Source organism: Rattus rattus, chromosome 3 (assembly GCF_011064425.1).
Source record: "Rattus rattus isolate New Zealand chromosome 3, Rrattus_CSIRO_v1, whole genome shotgun sequence".
In the NCBI taxonomy this organism is placed as follows: Eukaryota; Metazoa; Chordata; class Mammalia; order Rodentia; family Muridae; genus Rattus; species Rattus rattus.
In genome coordinates, this window is record NC_046156.1 from 120,464,524 (window position 1) to 120,470,718 (window position 6,195).

The 6,195-nt window shown below is 38.3% G+C and overlaps 1 pseudogene; it reads left to right on the top strand.

Annotated features, from left to right (window-relative positions):
• Positions 1 to 574, top strand: LOC116895902 (annotated as a pseudogene).
• The last annotated feature ends 5,621 nt before the right edge of the window (positions 575 to 6,195 follow it).

The following is a 6,195-nucleotide window of genomic DNA, read 5'->3' on the forward strand; positions in this document are numbered from 1 at the left end:
ACAAAGGATAAAGAGTCCATCCACATCGGTGATGGGGATGACAAACAGGGATTTCCCCATGAAGCAGGAGGTCTTGACTCATGGTAGAGTGTTGAGTAGAGTTCTTGTTATAGACCAAGAAGAACTGGAAAGAGAAAGCTAAGTCTGTCTGGGGATGCACTGTGACTACCAATCTGAGCAAAGAGGAGGAATATTCCTCAACTGTGCCTCAATTATTTGGACTCAAAAGAGTTAGCAGAATCCATAAATGTTTCTAATCTCCAAAGAACATATTGGCCACCAACATATCCAAAAGCCCTTAAGCAAAGAAGGTAAGAGGCCCAGGACCAAAGTACCCAGGATCCAGCATCTCGTTCCTCCACATGTCCTGCAACAATAACAACAACAACAACAACAACAACAAAACACTAATGAAGACATATCACACTAAGGAAAATAAAAAAGAGGCAGTATAATATGCCAAGTTTTTGGCCAAGAGGACCATACCCTAAAAAGCCAGCAACATATTGCCAAGAGATGTCAGCCATCCTCACTGAGATCTTCTACTTCTGAATTCGGTCAAAACGTAAGATAACAAATAAATGATCAGAACATGGAAATAAGAGGACACTTTAAAACACCAAATGAATATACACTTTTTAGTGTCTATGCATTTGATGATAGCTAACTCTAATAAAGTAGAAACTATAGGAGACAGGAGGAAAAAATTAAAGAAAACAATGCTGTAAATATAAAGACTCTAATTGTCTCAGTTCAACATAGTAAATGCACAGAAAGAACAGTCTGACCCATATGATACTTATTTTAAATATTTGTGTGTGTGTGTGTGTGTGTGTGTGTGTGTGTGTGTGTGCCACCTCTGTGCAAGAGATACCCGATACGTATGTTGGGAACAACAATTGGGTCCTATGGGAAATTCAAAACCATTCTTAAGCCTTGAACCACTTCTCTATCCCTCAATATGGTTTTATATGAAGAACTTTCTTAAAGTATATACACATACGTGTTTGTATGTGTGTGTGTGTGTGTGTGTGTGTGTGTGTTTGTGTGTGTCCTTGTAGAGGCCAGACCAGACAAGGTGTCTTCCTCAATTTTTTACTTTACATTTTGAGGCAGAGTTTTTCACTGAATCTGGAGCTATCAGATTCAGTTAGACTGACCTGCCAGCAAGTTCCAGGGATGCTCCTAACTTGACCTTTCCAGCACTAGAATGCAGAGGTATGCCACAGTGCCAGACTTTAAAAAAAAAAAAATAGGTGCTGAGGATCTGAATCAAGACCTTACGTTTGCATGGCAAATGCCTTAATGACTAAGCTATCTCCCCAAGCCATGGATAAAGAACTATTTTTTAAAATAAGTTTTTATATGAACCAAATTTTTATTTCATAACCTAGCAATAAAACGTACACATGGAATAGTTAATAACAGGCCATAAAAAGACTCACCAACATGAATGCCTAAACATGAACTGAAGAAGGATGACCCCAGTAGACACACCAAAGTGGATGGGAAAAGCTCACCAGGCCTCAAACCTGCATGAAGAACAGGCAACTAAGGAATGCTGAGAGCAGGAGAGATAGGTTTCCCCAGAGAAGAGCACATCAACTGGTTATGCAATACCAAATGGTCAACCTTGAAAACATAAATAGAAGGAACACTATACAGATTGATCAGGTTGTATTTAGGAAAATATAGGTGTATACAATTTGTGTTTACGTATGTGATGTATCTGTGTATTTATATACATATATGCATGAAACAGTAATTAATGGAAAAAATGCCACAAATTTGAAAGAGAGCAAGGAAGGGTATGGGGGAGGGTTTAGAGGGAGGAAAGGAAAAAGAAAAAATTTGCAATTGTATTATAATCTCAAAAATAAAAGAAAAAAGGGTACTTGGGAGAAATACCAGGTGCTTAGTAAGTGCTCAAAAAAATCACAATTTGTTATTAGGAAGGACAAATATTAATTTACTATTATTCAAAAATAGAAATAATACAAATAAGATTCCTACAGATGCATGAAATATTGATAAATATTACCAGGCCATGTTATTGCTGGAAATTAGCAGCGACATATGCAGTATTAAACAACTCTTAGACAAAGAGAAATTAATAGAAAATAAAATTGAATCATTCTTTAAAAATGATAGTTATTATTAAAAGGCTGGAAAAACGCCAACTCCCCCAAAAGTGGAATAAAAAAATTAAAATCACAAGGAGAAATTAACAACTAATAATAAAAAAGCAGTCAATTAGTGAACAAGTAAACAAGTTGCTCTATTAGTATTTTTAATCAACATGCTATAAACTATTAAGAAACTTAAGTTTTTAAGATAAAGTGGGGGCAATAAAGCACAAATGCACACAATGAGGAATATTGATGGGTAAAATATGTAAACACATGGTTCACATAAGAATACAATCCTCTGGCCTTATCTGGTATCAGTGGGAGGAGATGCTCTTGGTCCTATGTGGGCCTGATGTCCCGGTGTAGGGAAATGCCAGGGTGATGATGTGGGAGTGGGTGGGTGGATGGAGGAGGCACCCTCATAGGAGCAGGAGGAAGGGGGGATGGGATAGGAGTTTTTCAGAGGGGAAATCAGGAAAGGGGATAACATTTGAAATGTAAATAAATAAAGTATCTAATTAAAAAAACTAAAGACCAAATAATTCAATAAAAAATTGGTCATTGAAATTGAAAGAAAAAAAAATACAATCCTCAGGATGGATGAAATGGCTCAGTGATGGGTCACAGGGCTTAGGGACTGATGTTCAGATCCTACCACTCACAAATTCCTGTGGAAAAGATGTGAAATTTACTTCTGGCCTCTGTGGGGACCTACACACACAGATGTACACACACACACACACACACACAAACACACAAATAAAAATAATTAAAATACAATTCTTACGTATATTGAAGACAGCATAGCTTGTTTAATAGAAACTCAAACTATATTGAGAAACCATTTTTTCACCATTAACATCATAAAAACCTAAAAATTTAGGAATAGCCAGAGGGTCTCACACCTCCTGGTGGGGACAGAAAATGATACAGCCTTGAGAGAGGTCAGTGCAGTTCAACACTGTAAATGCCTGTCTTGTTCCTGCTCTGTCCTCTGTAGATGAAGCTGCACACAGCCACAGTCAGATCCATTTGATATGGATAAAGCTTTATGTCCCCTTGTATGGATACAAAGGAACTCAGACACCGTCTGATTTTCACTGCCCTAAACAATGAGACAGAGATTTAGCTACAACTGATTATACATTTGTCTCAAGAATACCTTTAATGATAAATTTAGGTATCAACTATATGTTATATCTGCATGCAAATTACACTTCAATATCTAAACATGTAGACAAGATATAAGCATGTATGTTCATAATTTGTATGGGAGTAACTTCCACAGGCTATGTCCAGTGACTTAGGGCACACCATGTCTTCAGGGTTTTTTGGTTCAGATTAGCCATTATGGTAAAAGGTCACACCTCAGTTCAGTTTCTCATAAGAGGTGTGCCTCTTATCAAGGTATTTGTTTTAATAGCTTTGTCTCTATTGTGGAGAAAATAATGGCACCTCTACATAGGTAGGTATGAGAATAAATAAACGCATACACTTGATTCCTAACAAATGGCATACTAAGCCTTCAGCAAGTGCTACAAACTGAATGAAGCATTCAGGCCAGGCATTCATAAAGCAAGAAATGTTTTAAGAAGAAAAGAGTCTAATCAGATAAACTTTGACCAATACAGAAGATCCTTACAGACTTCAATCTCTTCTCATAAAGACAATTTTGACTTTTAGCAGCTCAAGTGACCATGGTTAATTGGGAGATTTAAAACTCAAAGAAAACCCAAGAATTAGGAATGAATCAGTACTATTTAAGTGGTATATTTATTTATACTATTATATATAAATCATATTATCTATAAATAAGTGAAACACCTACTTTTCCTGTTTTCCTTCCAGGCCTCTGTCCTGTCCACTGAGCCGAAAGTGGGTTTTTACTGTTCCGTCTTTATCTTTCTCAAGATCAATAGGCTGTTAGGCAAGAAGAAGCTGGGCAGTGACTCTAGTTGGGTTAATTTCCCACAAGATACGAGGTGAGGAACAGAGGGTGTGGGCAGCTGGAGAGTCCAGTCAATCATTTGCATTGACGGCATCTGACTTCAAACATTTAACAAAGCAAAACAATCTGAGTCACATGGACAAGAAAGTTCATTTTTCTCTTTTTGCTTCATAACACATTTCATCATTTAAGTTTTATTTATTTTTTTCTTCAAAGGCAATGTCACCACATGTAGAAGAAAATTCCTGCACATGAGCTGATACCTATCTAATTTCTTGATTCCCACCCTAAATAAAAACACAAGTAAAAAAATGCTGCTACCCATTAGTTTGTATGTGACTATGGACTCTCTCTCTCTCTCTCTCTCTCTCTCTCTCTCTCTCTCTCTCTCTCTCTCACACACACACACACACACACACACACACACACACACACACACACTGCACCTCACTGGGGACAGCTCCCATGTCCTCTGCCTGTAGAACCCCCTAGACTGACCCTGGCTTGATAAAATTACCTATGGCTACAGAATAGCCACCACTGATCCTGCCAGTGACTGTTTGGGCCACCTCTCCTGAGGCAGGGAAGTGTTGCTAAAGGGACTCTGCTCACCACAGCCATGGACAACCCTCCCCAAACACCTGTCAATTCATCAGGGACCTTTTCCCACTGCTTGTTACTCACAACAAACACATAGCTGCCCTTTCAAACTACATAACTAAAATCTACCTATTTTCCATGACACATCAGCCAGGAACTCACCGCTCCCGTTGCCCTCTATTATTTCCTGATAAGATCAGTAGTCATACCTCCTGTTGAAGTATTTGTCTTATGAATGGGTGTCATAAAATTTAATTATACCACCTTATCCACAATCATTGAAAAATAAAGTCACACCTTCACATGCAGGAGGTATTAGTTGTCCCCAAACTATGCAGGAATCTAAAGCAAACCACAGATTTATGCTTTTTCCATCCATGGCCTCGTCTTTCTCACTTAACTGGTTCTGGTTTCCTGCCTCCCCCCTGTGGATATTCATATCAGATGTCTTTGTTGGTTTTTCCTGCTGTAGGCCCTCATACACATACTTTATCAAGGTAGGTGCGTAGATGCGAGGGCTGCTGGTGGCTTAGCTGGGGTTTGTGGCATCTACTGAAGTCAGTCAGTTCATCCAGTTCAGTGACATGCCACAAGTTCTAAGCCCACACCTTTTTCCAGGCGAGTTTGATTATCCACAAGATGAAGGCACAGTTTGCTACCCCCACACAGCATGGCAACCTTTACCTCTCCCTAAATCCAGGAACGAATGATAAAATTCTGTTTTGACTTTGGAGCACTTCTGTCTTCTCTGTATTCCAGGGTACAAATCCTCTCCTAAGAACATGACTATATAGTGGACAGACGTCAAAGCCAGAGTCAGGGACCTGTCTGGCCCACCTGCCTGCGTGTCATTCTGGACCTCTGCATATTTCTAAGCTTCAATTTTTCTTACTGGACAATGAGGAGCATAATATTTCTCAGAGTTTTTGGAAGGTTGATGGAATTCATAAAGTACCTTTGCATAGGGATGCTTAAGAGATCCTGGTGTCCTGTGCTGTCTCCCCTGCAGTCTCCACCCAGCCCCACCATCCTCACTGGTGTACTCCTGCCTTCTCACACAAGAAATTGCCAATTTATATTCATTTCCACTACTAAAATTTCCTAAATAGTCCTTTTAACTAACTCTTATATCACAGAAACTCACTCAGAACCATAAATATGTTGGTAGATCAGGACCAACTTGGGACCCGATAATGGCAAAATGAGTCAACTTTATCTTGGGAAATATGGAATTAAGTGGCAAACCAAACTTCATGAAAAAGAAAATGTGTCGAGAACTTTAAAACTTCCTGTGCTTTCTACCCAATAATTTCTCATCTAATAGCTTACCATATTTAGAAAATAAATTTTCAAAGATTTGCATATAAATGCTTATTATAGTATTATAGTAGTGAAAATTTGAAAGCAATCAAAATACTATAGCTGTGTAATAAATAGGCAATTATTAAAATTATGTTTAACAGTCCATAATGACATTGAAAAATACAACCTGATTCAAAATTCTGAGTATGTAAGCTT